The sequence below is a fragment of the Mesoplodon bidens genome (genome assembly GCF_964165515.1).
Source record: "Mesoplodon bidens genome assembly, chromosome: 2".
Classification (NCBI taxonomy): Eukaryota; Metazoa; Chordata; class Mammalia; order Artiodactyla; family Ziphiidae; genus Mesoplodon; species Mesoplodon bidens.
In genome coordinates this window covers 180,051,868-180,071,226 of record NC_138177.1, presented here as the reverse complement: position 1 = coordinate 180,071,226, position 19,359 = coordinate 180,051,868, and the positions used below count along the sequence as shown (strand labels likewise).

The 19,359-nt window shown below is 56.5% G+C and overlaps 1 protein-coding gene across 3 annotated transcripts in view; it reads left to right on the top strand.

Annotated features, from left to right (window-relative positions):
- Positions 1-278: 278 nt before the first annotated feature.
- Positions 279-19,359, top strand: part of SPSB1 (splA/ryanodine receptor domain and SOCS box containing 1) — a 68,705-nt gene continuing 49,624 nt past the window's right edge. Inside the window, exon 1 of one of the 3 annotated variants that reach the window (XM_081215187.1) lies at positions 279-367. The gene's annotated coding sequence lies outside the window, so the exon portion shown is untranslated. The remainder of the gene's footprint in view (positions 368-19,359) is intronic. The other 2 variants (XM_081215188.1, XM_081215189.1) reach the window with 2 other exon arrangements.

Here is a 19,359-nt window from a genome sequence, read left to right as displayed (position 1 = left end):
TGACACACCACCCGCCCCGCGCCCCCGCCGCCGCCCCCGCTGCAGCGCTCAGCGCCCAGAGCGCCGCAGCCCGAGCCGGAGCCGGAGCTGGAGCCGGAGCCGGAGCCCGAGCCCGAGCCGGAGCCGGGGGGCGGGGCGGGGCGGGGGCGGGCCGGCCCCGCCCCCCTGCGCTTTCCTTTTTTCACTTTAAAGCCTACGGGTGCTTTTCCTTCTTCGCACAGAAGTCGCGCTCGGCAGCCCGCGCGCTCGCAGGAACCAGGCTCCAGGCGCTGGCGCCGGGGCCGCGGGGAGGCGGCGGCTTCTCTCCCGGCGGCGGGAGCCTCCTCGGCCCCGGAGAGCGGGCGGCGGCGGCGGCCTCCCCGGAACGGTAGGCAGGGCCAGGCACGGGGACTGGGTGGGTGGATAGGGGGCCAGGCCGGGTGCGCGCGGGGATCGCACTGGGGGACCGAGTGAGGACCCGGGCGCGGGACCGGGCAGTGGGGACCGGGTGGGGTCCCGGCTGGGGACCCGGTAGGGGTGCGCGGGGAGCCCTTCTCTCGCCGCGGGTCCCAGGAGCGGGGGCCGGGGCGCCGCCCAGCGCCGCTGCCGCCTCAGGCGCGGGCAGGTCGCGCGGCCCCGGGTCCCACCTGGGGGGACGAGACGGGGCGGGAGTCCCGGCGGCCCCGGCGACCGTCGCACCCGGGATTGAGCCTCGGCAGCTGCAGGCCCAGGAAGGGGCTCGGGACGCGCGGCGGCCCCCGCCGACTTGTAGGTGCTGGCATTCCCGGGGGCCTCCGTTCCCGGGACCATCCCTGCGGCAGAGGCGGGGGGCAGCGCGACCCCGCTCCGCGAAGTTACTTTCGCTTTTCCCGCCATCTGGGGTCGCAGCGCAGCCCGACTAACTCCCTCGGGGCTCCCCAGCTCTGCCCGCAGCGCTTACCCCGGGGAGCCCGCCGGGCAACACCCCGGGCGGTGCCGCCCTCCCCGCCGCCCCGGAGCCGCCGCGGCTTCTCCCGGTCACCAAGAGAGCCGAAGAGTTCTGTCAGGAAATCGATTAAAACGGAAAAACCGGAGCAGCCTGGGGCCGTCGGCGGTAACTGTCCTGTTCAAGTTCAAGGCAAAGGCTCCTCGGAATGCTCACGGCCCTGGCGGCGCGGTGGCTTGGTCTGCGGGGAGAGACTGCGAGGTGTGAGTGTGAGTGTATGGTGTGTGCTGAGTGTACGTCTGTGTGTGGGAGGGCTGTGTGAAAGTGTGTCTGTGTGAGCCCGTCTGTGTGTGTGTGTGCGTGAATAAGTGTATGAATGTATATGGGCTAGTGTGTGTCTCTGAGTGCATGTGTGAGTGTGTCCTTGTGTGAGTTGGTGTGCACCTCTGAGTGCCTCTGTGTGTGTGGTGAGTGTGTCTCTGTGAGTGTGTGTGTGTGTGCCATCCATGGTAATCTGGCAGTGGGACTGCTGGCTCTTGAGATCTGCTTACCTTGACTTTCCCTGCTTGATTCTCAAAAGAGCGCTGCGCTGGACCCGGGAACAGGGGAACAGGGGACTCGGGCAGTTCTGCTGGTACCAGCTGAGGAGAGCTCAGGCTCCTCCCTCCCTCTCTTTTTCTCTGAAAATGAACTGTATGGTTTGGAGGTGAGTTGGCAGGGGCTGCTTCCTGAGTGAGTAATGTTTAATTAAATGCTCCAGCCAGTAGCATCAGAAACTGGTCATGAGTTGAGTTTTGACAGGTGTTGATGGTAAAAATGCCATCTCTGCTGACTAAAGGTTGGTATCCTTGGAAGAATTCTCTCCCGGGCAGAACATTTTGGGGGGAGGCAGACCTGTAACCTTGGTCTGGGTGTGTGGACAGAGAGCAAGGAAGGGGGCGGGGCTGCCCCTACCTTCTCTGCTGCACCCCTTCCTGGCACTTCCCCCACTCCCACTGTGGAAAGCGTGCTAGATTAAGTGTTAGCGGTATAGGCAGACTTCTCCCCCACTGAGGAGTCATGCAGCTAGGGAAGCCCTATGTTACTTATAGGGCATCCATCTGGGCCAACCCTTCCTTTCCGTGCAGAGGCCCAGAGAGGGTGGCTGGCTTACCCATACTGTACAGCCAGGGGCTGTGGACCAAGTCTCCAGAGCCCTAAGCTGTTGCCTTGGGTTACTGTCACCAGTGCTGAGGTCATGTGCCAGGCACTTCTTATCTCCCCAGCTGTAAAGTGATGGGCTGGATTAGATCATTTTAAACACTTCTCTTGTTCCCTTACTGCTTTGTTTTCTGCAGGGAGTGCTTTACCCAGTAGATGGAGAGAGAGAGAAAGCAAGAGAGATAGATGGGGATGTGTGGAGTGACCTAATGCAATAACTTTACAAACTTCCTTTTCTTTCCCGGTCTGGCTACCACCAGGGAAGCAGAGAGAATAAAAGCAGTGGCACGTTGACCACAGTGGCTCTGACAGTCAAGAGCAGGGGCAGGCCTGGCTTCAGGGAGGTCGGGGCTCTAGGAAGAATCAGTGGGTTCTGGGGGTTCCAGGCCTCTTAGGGAGAAGTGGTCCTGCCTGGGGTCCCAGGTGATGTCACTTTGGAGCTGGGCGAGGTTGCGTTCCTTGGGCTGCTCCAGTAAGGCTGAAACCACCCGTCAGTGGGCTCCCTTGGGTTGCCTGGTAAAACTCTGACACCCCCTGGGGAATCATCTTCCTATGGGTCGAGGGAGCGTGGTGGGTGTCCAGCTGGTGGAGGCCCGCGCTGCCCACTGCTCGCTGAGGATGAAGGATGCTGTGCTCCCCCCGTGCTGTGCCTGTCCTTTCTCGCACCTTCCTCCTCCTCCTGGGTGAGCAGAGACTTGCCTGCTCGCACGCTTTCACACTTAGCAAAACCTGTGATTCTTAACGGTGTTCAAGAGCTTAGTCTGGGAATTTTGCAACAATTCTTCCCAAGAACTAGGTGGTGGCTGTTTTTCATGACCGATTTATCTTCTAGTTCCTGAAAAGTTTGAAAATGAGCATCTTTATCAGACAGAAGCACAGAGCAGGTATAGGTACGCCTCGGTCCACCTGGAGGTGGACCTCATCCTTCCCCCACGAGCCTGACCCATGAAATCCAGACTTAAAATAAGGACCGTTAGGGCTTCCCTGGTGGCGCAGTGGTCGAGAGTCCGCCTGCCAATGCAGGGGACACGGGTTCATGCCCCGGTCCGGGAAGATCCCACATGACGTGGAGCGGCTGGGCCCGTGAGCCATGGCCGTTGAGCCTGCGCGTCCAGAGCCTGTGCTCCGCAACGGGAGAGGTCACAGCAGTGAGAGGCCCGCGTACCGGGGAAAAAAAAAAAAAAAAAAAAAAGGACCTTTATTTTGGACTTTCAGCCAAGTGCTCTCCCATTTCCCTGTTATCTGATAGCATCCCTCCCAATCTAAGACTGAAAAGTGCCAGGCACTGTGCTGTAAATGCTTTGTGGGTACGACCTTGTTTGGTGATGATGATGATGATGATGACAGTAATAATAATGACAGAGGGAAACAGTGTTATGGCCCCTGCGCTAGTGGCAGACTCTGATCTGAGTCCTTAACCCTCGTCCTCTTCCTATGAACCCAGGGCAGTGAGTGGCTTTTCCCTTCGTCCACCTTCTACTGAGGCTGGAACAGCCACGTGACTTGGCCAAGGTTAGAGTTTTGCTACTGTTTGGTGGAGGAAAACCCTCAACGTGATTTTGGCACCCAGACCCTTAACCAGTAGTCTCCCACCTCCATCACCTTAGCCTTTTCTTCAGGAAGCATTTGTTAATTTTTTAATGAAAAATTGTTATTATTATGGAAAGTTTCAAACATATACCAAAGTTGTGAGAAATATAAGGTTCCCTCACCAGCTTCAAGTGTCAGCACTCATACACACATACGTATGTGCATGCACACATGCCCATGCCCACACATGCACATGCACACACATGCACACATGCCCATGCCCACACATACACATGCACACACATGCACACATGCCCATGCCCACACATACACACACATGCACACACTCATCCTGGGTTATTTGGAAGCAAATCTCAGACATGATGTCAGTCACCTGTAAGTACTTTCTAAAAAGCATTTAGGGGAAGCGTTAAGTCTCCAAGAGGTAGACTTCGGAGGGCAAGTCGGGGTAAGGGTACTCTTCCGTACTTGGAGCTGAGGGTCCTTCCTGGCGGTGCCCAGGGGAGGATGGCTCACGGCAGGGGATCTGCCTTGTTGCCACCAAAGCTCCCACCCCCCCACAAAGCCTTTGGGAAGCTTCCTGCTGTTTTGTGTTTTAAAAATTCTCTTCGTTGTCCAACATAACAAATAAATGAGTCTGCTGGTCAGAAGACAGAGCACGCAGGCTCCCTGGGCCTCCCTTGGAGAAGCCACCAAGGCTGTGTGTTGTCCGTGTCCCTCCACTGAGGCTGGGCCCTTGCAAGGCAGGCATGGGCTTCAGGGCAGGGCTGGGCGTCAGGGATGCGGAAATGGTCCGTCCCCAAGCGCTGCCCCCAACGTAAACCCAAGCTGAACCGTCTTGAACTCCCCCTGTGGATGATGGTGCGTGGGGTGTGTGTGGGAGCATTGGCCGCCCTCGGGGTGCCTCTGGGGAAATGAAAGAGGCGGTGGGCGATATGCGCCCAAGGCTGAGGGCGTAGCGCCACGCTGAGTAGGAATCTAGGGTCGACCTAGTGACAGGGTCTCAACAGCTGCTCCAGCTGTGAACAGCCCTCGCCAGACAGGCTGCTTGTGGCCACACATAGCTGCCGGCTCTGCTCTCGGGGCCTCTGACTGTTAAAAATGTTTCCTTGGGTTACGTTGCGTCTGTTTTCCTGCCGGGCAGGGTGGAGGTGGCGTTTTCAGGGTGGAGTTGGCAGGTTTGGTAACTAGTTGGACGTGGGATGTTAAAGAAGGGGGAAGAATTGTGGGTGTCTATTGGGGGGTCAGAGTGGGTGGTGACCCGGTAGCGAGGGCTGGGGGCTAAGGACACACACATGCCTTGAACCTGTCCCAGTTGGAAATGGTCTAAGCCGATGTGTCCAGATGGCAGCTAGGCCTGGGGCTCGAGAGAGAGGCCTGGGCTGGAGATAGAAACTTTGGAACCTTCTTTTAAAGGGGGTTAATGCCATCAGCAAGAGAGCACTTGGCATGAGATGAAGCATGCAGAGGGCATGGAACCCTCGTTCCTGGCATTTCCACCTAGAACCAGGGAAGAGACCCTGGCACTAGAGCCCTCGGCCTGGTGCTCCTGTCTGGGCCTGCCATGTCCTGGGAGGGTCCACCTCTGACAAAGAGGGTGTGTGTTGGGGTCTCCACAGTGGGCGTCAGGGTGCCCAAAGGCCATCTGGGGAGCTTTCTCTTGGCTTAGGGCTTTGATGCTTTTCTCTCTCTTTTCTTAATCATGGTAAAATACACATGACATCAAAATTACATCTTAAGGGCTTCTCTGGTGGCGCAGTGGTTGAGAGTCCGCCTGCCGATGCAGGGGACACGGGTTCGTGCCCCGGTCCGGGAAGATCCCACATGCCCTGGAGCGGCTGGGCCCGTGAGCCATGGCCGCTGAGCCTGCGCGTCCAGAGCCTGTGCTCCACAGCGGGAGAGGCCACAACAGTGAGAGGCCCGCGTACCGCAAAAAAAAAAAAAAAAAAAAAAAAAAAAATTACATCTTAACCATTTTTAAGTGTGTAGTTCAGTGGGATTAAGCACATTCACTTTGCTCTGCAGTGAGCACCAGCTCCACCTCCAGAGCTCTTTTCATCTTGTAAAACTACAACTCTGTCCCCGATAACACTACCTCCCCATCTCCCCGTCTCTCTCCAGCCCCTGGCGATCACCCTTCTACCTTCTGTCTCTGTGAACTTGACTACTTTAGATCTGACATGTCACTGGGATCATACAGGATTGCCCTTCTGTGACTGGCTTATTTCCCTTAGCACGATGTCTTCAAGGCTCACCTGTGCTGTAGCCCGTGTCAGAATCTCCTGCTTTTTTATGGCTGAATAACATTCCACTGTATGGATGGACCACACTTTGCTTCTCCATTCATCTGCAGTGGACACTTGGTCTCTGGTTTTTCATTGCTCTCCCTGCGAGTTACAGGCTCCAGGGAGGGGCCTCGTCGTGGACCTTTGGGGTCCCTGTGGGGATGAGGAAGGAGGGGCTCTGATGGTGGGCTTGGGGGCTCTAGAGCTGCCACGATGTGACTGGCCCAGCCTCACAGCCTGCTGCCCCCTCCAGCTGGTCAGAGGTAAACTGAGGCCCCTTGTGGGGACTTGCAGGGACCAGGGAGCCAGGGTTGCAGCCGGGAGGGGCCCCAGGGCTCAGGCTTCACTTGGCCGCGAGTCCCCAGAGGTGCTGTCAGGGTGGGAGAAGCGGCCCCTGCAGCCGCCATCCAGCCTCTCGTTCCCAGGGCAACACACACCTGGCTCCCACTTCCTCACTTCCCTGGCACTTCTAGGTCTTCCCAGCAGCCCCTGGAGGTCACCATCCTAACTGCCCGCGCTTGCGAGGACCTTTCAGTTCACGTCCACGTGCCATCCCTGCTGCGTTGGTGCCGTTGCCCCTCTTCCCTGCGTAGAGAGAGCTCTTCCCCTACCCCGGCCACTGCTGTGCCCCTCCTGGCGCTTCCTGCCATGCCTCCCTCACAGACCTCTTCCACCCGCACGCACGCCCCCTCCTCACATCTCTCTCAGGCCGCCCACCTCCTCACTCAGGTCCCGCTTGCCCCTCCCAGCTTCAGTCACCTGCATCTGTATCCTGTTGACCCCTCCTGGACTCTCGTCATGGGGCCTGACTGCCAAGTTTTCAATTCACAGACCAGAATTTCCCCCACGGCTCTGTGGAAGGTCAGGAGCTCCAAAACAGGTCTCTTCTCGTGAGCTGTTATCGGACCCCTGGTGTTCATTCTTTCATTCAGACATTTTCTGAGCACCTACAGTATGCAGCCAGTCTGCTGGGGCTGAGGATACAAAGGATGGAGGGGGGGAATCTCGCTTTCAGAGACCTGTCTGTCTAGTGGGAGATGTAGGCCTGTCTCCCATGATGACCTGACGCCAGGACGTAGGGAGATACTGACAGGGAGAAGGTGGCTGGGAGGCACGTGGGTATTTCAGGTGGAAGGACGGCAGGTGTGGAAGGTGAGCATGGACCAGTGTGTGGCTGGAGTGGGGCTGAATGCGGGCAGAGAGGCTGGAGAACACCAGGAGATGGGCCTTGGGGAGAGGGGCCAGCACATTGGGGGATGCTCTTATGGGGAGGGGGAGGACATAGAGGGATGCTCTTATGTGGAGGGGGAGGACATTGGGGGATGCTCCCATGGGGAGGGGGAGGACATGGGGGCTGCTCCCATGGGGAGGGGCAAGGGGGAGGACATTGGGGGCTGCTCCCATGGGGAGGGGGAGGACATTGGGGGATGCTCCCATCCAGGGGCTGGGACCCAGGGGAGGCACCTGGAGGGTGTGCTCTGACTTGAACTCCTCAGGGCACTGGCTGAGCGCCTCAGGGCAATGCCTGGTTCCTGTTGGCTGTCTCACCTTCTTGGCCTTGGGTCCCTGCAGCGGGATGGCTGACTCTCATGGCAAATGCTGCTTCCTGCTGCAGTTTGCTCATTAGGTCTTCACTGTAAATAGGCAAACTTTGACCGTGGAGAGGACTCTGGGCACAGCAGAACTGGTGTGTGTGTCGTAAGAGAACCCGTTTTCCTGCAGGATGCCTCCTACCCTGTAGCCCAGATGCGGGAGGTGGAGGTGGAGGTGGGAGGGAGTGTGGGCGGTGTGAGGGTAGGTGGATGGGCAGGATGGGCTTAGGGGCACTTGAGCACCAAGCTGGACACTTTGGACGGGATGGAGTCACTAATGTAGGAAGTAGAGCCACACACACGAGATCAGGTGGAGAATGGGCAGCATAAATGCAGGCATAGGCTGGGCTCTGAGCACGGTCACAACAGCCACCTACTGGAGGCTGGCTTGTGGGCGTGCTCCCAGGGGCTGTGTGTGTGTGAAGTCGCCCAGTCCTCATAATGTCAGTGAGGCCTGTAGGGCAGGTAGGTGCTGCCCCACTTTACAGATGAGGAAACTGAGATGAGTTCAGGGCTGCCCAGGAGCTGGGAGCTGGACCCTGCAGCTTGGCTCTCCTGGGTCTACACCCTTCATCACCAAACTCTGCCACAAAGAAGTAAAGCAGCAGACACGAGTGAGCTGAGAGACAGGCCAGAGGGTCAGGTGTCTCCTGTGGCCTGATACATAGGGTGTAGGGGGCTGATGAGAGTCAGACGTGGCTCCAGGTTTATGGGGAAATGGTGACACCCCCCCCAGCAGAAATGGGATTGGTGGCTCCAGATTCCAGGAGGTCTCCATATGCTGATGTGCTCTGTGATATTGGCTGACTATGGGGGTTATTTGTTTTGTTTTTTAAATTTATTTATTTATTTTTGGCTGTGTTGGGTCTTTGTTGCTGTGCGTGGGCTTTAGTTGCAGCGAGCGGGGGCTACTCTTCATTGCGGTGGGCAGGCTTCTCATTGCGGTGGCTTCTCTTGTTGCGGAGCACGGGCTCTAGGCATGCGGGCTTCTGTAGTTGTGGCTCACGGGCTCAGTAGTTGTGGCTCGCGGGCTCTAGAGCGCAGGCTCAGCAGTTGTGGTGCACCGGCTTAGTTGCTCCACGGCATGTGGGATCTTCCTGGACCCATGTCGCCTGCATTGGCAGGCGGATTCTTAACCACTGCGCCCACAGAGAAGCCCCTATGGGTTTTTTTTTTTAATTGAGGTGAAGTCCACATAACATAAAATTTAACCATTTTAAAGTGAGCAGTTCAGTGGCATTTAGTACATTCACCATGCTGTGCACCCACCTCCATCTAGTTCCAGAACGTTTTTCTCACTCCAAACAGAAACCTTGTACCCATTAAGCAGTCACTTCCCGTGCCCCTCCCCCAGTCCCTGGCAAGCACCAGTCTGCGTTCTGTCTCTATGGATTTGCCGATTCCGTACATTTCCTATAATTGAAATCATCCACTCTGGGACCTTTTGTGTCTGGCTTCTGGCTAATTATGTTGGGCACAGCACGTTGAAGTGTTCCCTAGAAGGAAGCTGGATTCCCCCTCCTGGCTCACGTGGGGGCTACTTGAAGGTGGAAATGAGAGCTTGTCTTAAAACATTCACCTGGAAAAAGCAAGAAACTGCAGATACCTGCCTTTCCCCCTGTATCCATAACCACCAAAGACCCAGCCACTGCCCTCTTGCATCCAGTGAACTTTTTCATGGTTCCTCATTTTTTCCATTTTTAAAAACCAGTTATTTATTTATTTTAATTTATTTATTTGGCTGCATTGGGTCTTCGTTGCTGCACGCGGGCTTTCTGTAGCTGTGGTGAGCAGGGGCTACTCTTCGTTGTGGTGCACGGGCTTCTCATTGTGGTGGCTTCTCTTGTTGCGGAGCACGGGCTCTAGGCGCGTGGGCTTCAGTCGTTGCGGCATGCGGGCTCAGTAGTTGCGGCACCCAGGCTCAGTAGTTGTGGCGCACGGGCTTAGCTGCTCCGTGGCACGTGGGATCTTCCTGGACCAGGGATCGAACCCGTGTCCCCTGCATTGGCAGGTGGATGCTTAACCATTGCACCACCAGGGAAGCCCGTCCAGTGATCTTTTAAAAGTGAGCACCTGACAATGTCAACTTCCTTCTTAAAGCCCATCAACAGCATCCTTTGCTCTTAGGGTGAATTCCCAAACCCGTGACGTGGCCTTCAGGGAGTGACCTGGTCTCAGGCTCACTTTGTGCACCTCCCCCTCCCCACCCCCGCCCCATCTCAGGCAGCGATGCCGCATGTGTCTTTGTGGACCAGCTCAGAGGCTGGGGGTCGTGGCGCTCCTTCTCCCCCAGCCGCCCCTGGGTGGAAGCTGTTTCCAGGATTGGTCTCTGACAGCGTTGCCATTTGGTGCCACTTTCAAATCCTGCTGGCCCGTCTGGGAGCAGACCTTCGGCTTGAGCCAGGCACTTCCTCTTCCCCTTTCCTCCCAGTTTTCTGAGACCTGACTGTCTCTGTCTCCTCTGCGGTGTGACTGAGAGGTTCCTGCCCTGCTTTGGGGCAGTGATGCCCTGACCAGTGTCCATGAACGGTGGGGCCATTTGCTCTATGTCCACCCTTGCCTAGGTCCTCGGCCATGGTGCCATGACCGTGGGTGAGGAGACACTTTGTAGACAGGCACAGAGGCCAGGTGGGGGCGGGGGGAGGGAGACTTGCGCTGTCACTGTCCGGGAGCACACTGGCCCTGTAGTTGTAGGAGCCCTCTGACAACATTTTCCCGCCTTTCCCTCCCATTCTTGGGCCAACACCTAGTTGAGGGTATCTTGACTCCCGTCTGCTCTGTGTATGGCTCTACCAGAAATGGTCTTAGTTTATATCGAATGCCTCCCATGTGCCAGCCACTGTACTTTCTGCTATAGACGGATTTCTCATCCTTCAAACAACCTGTGAGCAGGTATGACCTCCCCATTTACAGATGAGAAAAGTGAGTGTCAGAGACGTTTTCTGTGCCGCCGGAGGTGACACGGCCCCGTGGATGATAGAAGGTTGGCCTGATCCGCAGCTGTGTGCTTCCTGCTCTGACAACTGGACACACCGCGTCGTCTATTGGGCGCTTAATCTTTGCCAGACGTCATGCTGGAGGTGTGGGATGCAACCCCGGCCTCTCAGGAGTCTGGGGTCGAGCAGGTAGAGATGACAGGTGTGTGCAGGAAACACTAGCTTGTTGCCAGGTGTGCTGAGTGGGCGCAGGGGGCCTCCTGTGGCTGTCCAGAAGATTTTGCTCTAGGATGGGGGTTTTCACAGAGTGACCCCGAGGAGGACGGACTGGCTGTCACGAGGAGGATCACGGGAAGGCTGCTGTGTGGGAGGGAGCCCTGAATGCCAGGTCCAGGGGTTGTCAGTGGGTACGGGGTGACCTTGCATCCCCGCCCCCATTTGCCCCAAACATTGCTCCTGTGAAGCGTGCATAAACAAGACACTTCGTCTCCATTGGCTGTGGGGTCCGCGCTCTGACCAGGGCCTCTTAGGAGCATCGGTTCAGTGCCCTGGTCCTTTTGCCCAGATGCACTGGGCGCCCACCGGCAGATCATCAGCCATCTGCTTGGCGATCTGGCTGCAGGTCTGACTGAGGTTGGGGTTTCTGGCTGGGGCGGTGCTGCTCCTCTATGGCCCTGCACCTTCCCTCGGGAATGGGGGCTGATGGGGAGACCCCGTGAGCTCCCACACCCATGGTGGGAAGGCCACACGGGAAATGGGCCTCGAGGGTGGATCTGCCTGTTGGGTTGAGGCCAGGGAGCCTCATGCAACCCCGAGATTAAACCGAGGATTCAGAGGAAGGCAGATTTTCAGAGGGGAGGGGCCCTGCCAAGCGCTGGGGGCACCTCTGTGGATTTCTGAAGGAGGGAGGGGTTTTGCTTGTCAGAGTGGCTCACTTTGGAGCTTTTAAGAAGCTATAATGAGACCGGTTGCCCTGCCTTTGTGAAGCTTGGCAGGATCATCCTTAGGGGCAACACCAATGTGAAATCTGTTCTAATTACGTATAAATTATATATAAATGTCAGGGTCCCTTTAAAAATATCTTCCTCATCTTTGGAGAAGTGTGAGTTTCAAAAGATAGAGCTTTCCCCCACCCCGCCCATTCCTTGCAGTTCCAGCGTATTGGGCCAATTTTGAGCCGTTTTGTATATTTTATATCTTTGTCTCTTTGCCCGCACCCCCTGCCTTGTGCCCTCCAAGGCCCCAGAAAGCCCATCTTCCTCACCATTGTGTCACTCTCAGGGGTGTCTAGACAGCTTAGGATAAGGGTTTTTAAATTCCTTCCTCATTCACCAGTGTTCCCTGAATGCCCCCTCTGTCTCGGCTGCCACAGTGCCCGCACTGGAAGGTGTCCAGACAGCGCCGACCCAGAAGCTGTGTCTGAGCCGAGTCCCGAGCCATGACTGGGGTGTCTCCCCCTCCTCACCCCCAGGGTGTCTCACTGTGCTGAGGTTTTGCTTTGCAGTCAGTGTTTACATGTATATTTTAATGGAAAAAACATTTTTAAATAAATTTATTTATTTATTTAATTCTGGTTGCGTTGGGTCTTCGTTGCCACGCGCGGGCTTTCCCTAGTTGCAGTGCGCGAGGGCTACTCTTAGTTGTGGTGCGCAGGCTTCTCATTGTGGTGGCTTCTCTTGCTGCGGAGCACGGGCTCTAGGCGCGCGGGCTTCAGGAGTTGCAGCACGTGGGCTCGGTAGTTGTGGCACGTGGGCTCAGTAGTTGTGGCACGTGGGCTCAGGAGTTGCAGCACGCGGGCTCAGTAGTTGTGGCTCGTGGGCTCTAGAGCGCAGGCTCAGTAGTTGTGGCGCACGGGCTTAGTTGCTTTGCGGCATGTGGGATCTTCCCGGACCAGGGCTTGAACCCATGTCCCCTGCGTTGGCAGGTGGATTCTTAACCACTGCGCCACCAGGGCAGTCCTAATGGAAAAATCTGAACACAGGTAAGAGCAGAGGCCAGTGTCTGGAGCCCCCCTTCTGCACCACACTGGCAGTGGGCACCACCCAATCATTCGGCTCAGCTGCGCGCAGAAAACATCCTCCTTTCTGGACAGATTGGGCCGAGGGATGACAACGAAGCCCCGGGAGGGTCAGATGGGGCTCTCGTGCTTTGGGGGGTTAAAACTGTGCTCTTGTTTCCTCGGTGGCTCTGACAAGGGCACTGGGCGTCCCGGGACCCCCTGCTCGGAAGGCTGTGCAGGGCTCTGTCCCATGCCTGTGTGGACATCACCTCCCCAGCCCCCGATTTCCCGCAGAGCCTCAGGGATGCCACACAGAGCAGGAAGACAGGCCATGTGAACAGAGAACTTCAACTTTTTTCTTTTCTTTTTTCTTGAGCGGGGTGGAGTTTGGTACAAGGCTTAATTTGGGGGGAAAATCATTGGAGCTGCTAAAAATAATTTTGGGGGCCACTCTCCCGGAGGCAGATTAGGGGTGGTCTTCTCCCACCCACTCCTGCCTCTGCCCTCCCTGCAACATGCGTCAGTAAACCTGTAGGAATAGATAAAGGTCGGGACCAGGGTGAGCTGCGGCGCCCAAGATGGTTCTGCCCGAGTTACCGCGTGTTGGGCACAGATGTGGTTTTATCCACCATGTTATGGGTTTGAGGATGGGATCTCTGTTTTCTTCCCAGGAAGGTGGGTTTGGAGCCTCTATGGGGACTTTTCTCCTTGGATTGAACCACACTTCAATCCTAGCCAGATAAAATAGCTGCGTTCAGACAAAGTAGAAAAGTGGGGCTGGCTTTCCCTTCTTCGGCCACGGGGAGCCTCTTGAGGACCAAATGTTGTGTTGGTGTAACTGCTTCCCCTGAATTTTTTATAAGACAAAGCAGGCAGTACCCAACCTTTCTGGATATTGTAGCCGTGGGAGGCTGTCTTCTTCGAGGCTCAGAGTGTAAACCGTAGGAGCTAATGCAGGATTCATTTCTCTGCAGGCGGGAACCGAGGTAGGGGGATTGCAGTTTTCCTGAGTCCGTAAGTGCTGGTAGCGATGTAGGCAGGTATGATCATGGAGGTTTCTTGGGCAAGCAGCTCATGAGCTGAGTTTTGAGGACTGGACGACCTCACGTCTTGTCATCTCACGGAAGCAGTGTGGTTTTGGAAAGAACCTATTGAAGGCTGCTCAGGTGGAGTTCTGGGCTGTGTGGAGGATGCCAAGGTGAGGTGACCAGGGACAGTGAGTGCCTGTTGCTCAAACCGGACTTGAGGCTGCGCATATCCCCAGCAGACGTGCGCACATGGGCCACTCTTTCCTCCTGTGTTTAGACCAGTTTGCTTAATGTTTACTGAGCATCTGCTATGTTCCAGGCATCGTTCTCGGCACTTTCCATGCATTAACTTATACTGCTCCCAAGAACCCCGTTGAGTGGGGGTTATTATGCCCATTTTACAGATGGGAAAACTGAAGCACACAAAAAACATCAAATCATTTGCCTGGGATCACACAGAGCTAAGACGTCGAGCTGCTCTCAGACCCAGTCCGTGCTCTGCTCTGAATCACTGCCCCACATGGCCTCGGGGCGTGGGGAGGCTCAGGATCTGGCGGGGCTGGGGAGTGGGTCAGGAAGCAGCAGTCACTGGGAGACCGCACAGCGGCGGTTCTGCGCTGCGGGTGTGCCTGGGGTGCTCCGGGGGGACGGTGGGGGAGAAACCTTTCTGGAGGAGAGAAGCCTTAGCCAAGCAAAGGAAAGGGCCCATGAACGGTGCCCCAGGTGGAGGAGGCACGAGAGCCAAGACAAGGAGGGGAGAACGGGTTCACGTGATGCTGCAAAGCGGGGTTGAGGCCGGTCCAGCCTCGCCCTGCCGTGTCGCCATGGCCGGCCCTTGGCAGTGGAGGCTGAATTTGCCAAGTGTCCTTGGTGAGGCAGGGAAACAGGAGATCCTGAGTCTTGACTTCTCCCTTCAGGAGGGACCCAGACAACTTGAAAATATCCTCAGACGTTCACTAGACAGTTTCAGTATCTCTGCTGAGCTGTGAGTAGGCTCAGCCGTGTCTGCTGAATCCTCTCTCTCCTGCCCCCTTAAATAAACGAAATAGCCACACAGCTCGGAAAGCTGGGGGCTCCCTGTCCTGTGAGCAGCTGTCCGGGAACCCTCCTAAAGGGTCCTTGTCAGCGTCTTGACCCACTGCCCAACTTCTGCACATCCAGAGGGGCGAGAACCGAAGAGTGAGCCCTCTTTGGCTTCAGAAGCCAAAGGAGAGGGAGGGAAGTTCAGGCAGTGAAGGACAGGACCCTGGACACATGCTTCTGCTCTTTTTCTAGTAAATCCCGTAAGGAATTTCAGCAGACTACGGCCCCCTTCCTGGGTTTCCCCTGGCCACAGTGGGGCATAAGTCTTCTTACATTGTCATGTTTTTCTCTGAGAAAAATCAGCCTTAAGCATCAGACTTTAATTACCTTCCCAAGGGACACTTCCTGTGGCTATTTCCAGTGACAGTGGGTGAGGTTGTGCTCCTAAATAAAATTAGGGTTTTAAACTGGGTCACAAACTCGGATGGCCCCAGGGACCAGGAAGGAGGTGCAAATGAAGCAGCCAGTGGAAGGCTATAGGGCGGAATGAGGACTGTGGCAAAGAGCATGCGTGTGTCCTGTAGAAGCGGGGGCCTCTCCTACCCAGAGATGTGGAGTCCAGGGCACTATAGCGCCCACTTCTTTCTCCCCTAAGAGAAGCCAGGAATCCAGATTTTTTTTTTTTAAGTAGGCAAATAACTTAGTGGGTTTTTTGTTTGTTCTTAAAGAAACAACACAGAATAGAATGTTTGTGCCCTTTCTGTACAGATGAGAGGGGCAGGGCCAAGGAACCCAGTGGAGTCACACAGCTTGGGGCTTATTTATTTACTTATTTTTGGCTGCGTTGGGTCTTCGTTGCTGAGCGTGGGCTCTCTCTAGCTGCGGTGAGCGGGGGCTACTCTTTGTTGCAGTGCGTGGGCTTCTCATTGCAGTGGCTTCTCTTGCTGCAGAGCACAGGCTCTAGGCACATGGGCTTCAGTAGTTGCAGCACGTGGGCTCGGTAGTTGTGGCTTGTGGGCTCTAGAGTGCAGGCTCAGTAGTTGTGGCTCGCGGGCTCTAGAGCGCAGGCTCAGTAGTTGTGGCGCACGGGCTTAGTTGCTCCATGGCAGGTGGGATCTTCCCGGACCAGGACTTGAACCTGTGTCCCCTGCACTGGCAGGTGGATTCTTAACCACTGCCCCACCAGGGAAGTCCCCAGCTTGGGGCTTAGGGCGCTGGGACTAGACCTGTACCTGCTGGCACCTGACCTGTCCCACTTCCCACTTGGCTGTGCCACAGCCTGGATAAAGCAGCAGGGCTGGAAACCAGCTCAGCAAATTCCACTGCACCAAGAGGGACAGAGCTCCGAGGTACAGGACCTGAAGACCGTCACATCAGCGCCCTCCTTAGCTCCCCAACGAAAGGCACCTTCTCAAGAGTCAGCATTTGTGGCCGCCTCTCTAGCGCCAGGCACAAAGAACTTCCCCTAGATTGTCTCTGGTGATCTGACGATGCACCTGGCACGTTCTGTAATCCTCATTTTACAGATGAGGAAACTGAGCCCCGGCGGTTCAACTCACTGGAGGGGGTGGGATTTGGAAGTGAGCCTGACCCTGAGCCTGGGCTTATCACCATTGCCCGTGTGTACAGTAGTGAGAAGTGCATTTCACCCTCCACCCGGTGCCAGTGGACTCACCCTCGAATGGCGAGGCATTCTCATGCTGACCCACCCCCAGGGCATCACCTGGACTTTGGAGAACCTGGCATGGAGGTCGATGCTGTCCTGCTTCCCTTCTGGACAGGAACCTGGAGAGCACAGGCAGTTCCACCCACAGAGGGACTGCTGGTCTGCTCACAAGGTTGCTGACTAATTCTCTTTACAAACGGTTCAGTTTCACATGCTTGAGTTTCCAGTAACTACGTGGGTGGATTTGTTTCATTTAAGGGGAAAACAAAACAAAACAAAACATGGAGGGGGTTTTCTTTCCCAAGAAGAGGACTCGCCAATTATGGGTTTACTGCGTGTGGCTCCGGGCATCCTGGTGCCGATCCGCAGCCAGCAGGGCCTCTTGCCAGGCGGGCTCCGAGGTGGAAATCGCTTAGTCATTTACCAGTGGGGACCAGGTGCGGGAGGTCAGGGAGGTGCAGCGGCCACCGGGTCCTGCAGGCTCTTCCCCGTTCAGCCCTGTCCCGCAGGGTCAGGGAGGGGCACCTGGGGAAGGTGCCAGGTGAGACAGCCGTCCTCGCCTGCCCTGGGGCTTGGCTGCATCTCCCAAGGGCCTGGGCCTGGGAAAGAGACACTGCCCAGATGGCCGGTCCACCTGCTTCAGGTGAGTTGGAGATGGTGGTGTGCCCAGTCACGGTAGATTCTGCTGGGGAAGGGGTGAGAGGCAGCCCCCAGGGGCAAGGGCGTTGTGTGTGTGTGTGTCTGTGTGTGTCTGTGTGTGTCTGCCCACACAGGCTCCACCGTGTAATGTCTGCATGCTGGTTTGGCGTGGGCACTGGCCAAGCAGAGCAGACTTGGCATTGAGGTTGGGTCCTGGGGCTCCTGCCATGCCAGATGGTGAGAGGGCATGGGCTGTAGCAAAGGGGCTGATCAATGGAGGGGGCATCTAGGGCCTCAGAGAAGTCGCTGTTTCCCAACAGGTCTGGGAGTGTTTGGGGATCTCAGAGCCCACACGTGTCCCTGTGCCTCGGAGCACAAACGCAGGTGCTCTGTTGGCTGGTGTCTCTGGCCCACGGTTTCTTCTCTGGAGGATGCCGCCCCAGAAGCCGCATCTAGTCTGGATGCAGGGGCTGGAGCAGTTATGAACCTGGCTTCCGAGTCAGATAGAGGTGGCCAGAGTCCTGCTGTGGTATTTCCTGCCTCTCTGGCCTGGGCCTCAGTTTCCCATCTGTGAAAGGGGGGTGTCAGAGGACCCCATGGATGGAATGGGTTGACATGGGTGAACTGCCAGGTGCTCTCCTTTCTATAACTGGGCTCCAAGGCCTGAGGTGGGGTGGGGCCTTACCACCCATGGGCTTTCCTGCTCCGAGGAGGGAACATGCCTTGGAATTTACAATCCTTAATTCTGGCCTTTGAGAGCTTGCTTTGTGTGCTTTCTGGAAGGGAAAAAGGGCAAATATACTGATAACTGTCAAACAATATCATGTTAAGCATCAGGTAATAAAAGCAATGAGAGGTGAGTGGAGTTCTGGAGGATTCTGATGAGGTCAGAAGGTGAATCCAGGAAGGCTTCCTGGAGGAGGTGACACTCAAGCTGGCCCTTCAGATGTGTAAGAACTAGAGAGAGAGAAGGAAGGGAAGAAGGGAAGTGGTCTTTCACTGGTGGCAGGGGATGTGCATATGCTCAGGAGCTTAGATGGTCCCCAGTGTGCAGTAAGCGCTTAATAAATACCATCATCAAAATCAACAGGACTCCAGGGTTTTTACTTTAGGTGTCTGGTATTTTGTGTCTGGTATTTCAGTTTAGGTGTTTTTATAGATGTGGGAACTGAGGCTCAAAGAAGCTGAGTAATTTGTCCAGGATCCAGGGTGGAAGACAGAATACAAACTCATTGCCTTCGCAAGTCAAGAGGTGAAGGGGTGAAGAGTGTGTGTGTGTGTGTGTGTGTGTGTTTGCGCGAGCGTGTGCACATGCACAGGTGTGGGGTAGAGATTTTCAGGCCACCGTGTGGGAAAAGACGGTTTAGAAGCCGCGCGTAGCTGATTTCCTGTGGCAAAAGGGGGCTGATGTTTTTTTGAGCCCTCACAGATCCGCGGGCTTCTTGGGTGGGTGCTTTTTATTCTCCATTGACCTTCCGGCCTCTGTCCGTGTGCCGGGCTCCGTCCTGCCCTGGTCGCACAGACAGGAAGCGGGGACACAGGCGAAGGCCTGAGGGGAGTCCCAACTGTTGCTGGGTTTTTGCGCCCAGGCTCTTCTGGGACTTCCCGGTGCCCCGGGCCTGTCCTGGAGCCTCCGGGGCAGGTGGGAGGGTCTGACCAAGCGTCCCCCGGGGGGCCAGCGGGGAGCCAGGGGATGCCGTGGACGGTCGCACCCCTGACAGCCAGGTGGGGACCACAGGAAGCCTCTGCTCTCCCTCTTCCTTTCCGGGAAGATGCTGTGTGTGTGTATGTTGGGCGGTGGTGGGGGGACCGGCGCTTCCTGTGGCCTGGTGAGGGCGGGGCCCGGGAGTCGGGTTGATGCGGTGAGGGGTGAAGATGGACATGGGAACCCAGAGGCCCTTGATGCCCCTGGGTCCTTGGTCAGGGGGGTGGCCGTGCGTGCCTCCCCCAGTCTGGCCCCCCTGGGTCTGCGCTGCCCGTGCAGTCCATTCCCTCTGGCCCCTGCCTCTTCGTGCTCCCTCCCCAGCTGTGTAGGCCCTGCCTGAGGCAATGCATCTCCAGGCAGCGGTGGGACAGGAGGTAGGACGCGAGGCCCTCCGGCCATGTTCCTCTTTGTCCGCGAGGCCACCCCCGCCTCTACTGTCAGGCTTCCAGCAGCCTGGGAAGACCATGAGTTTTGATTCTCGCTTTCATCCTGGATAGGTGACTCAGCCTCTTTGAGCCTCAGTTTCCATGTGTGTAAGAATGGGCATGAGGATCACCACAAGGACAAAAGGAAGGACTTAATTACCTGTGGCTGGTGCCTCGGGGGCCGGTGTTTCCTTCATTCAGAGAATTGATCTTTGGTCGTCTGGCAATTCGGGCGGCTTGCCCAGGTCAGTGTCTCTGCCAGACTCTGGACACAGCAGGGACCCCTGAGGATTTTCCGTCCGTGGTGGGGACAGTCATGTGAGCTATAATCATAACACAGCATGACTGGTACAGGGACCAGCTCCAAGGAGGGACCAACCGTTGTTGGGTTTTTGCGCCCAGGCTC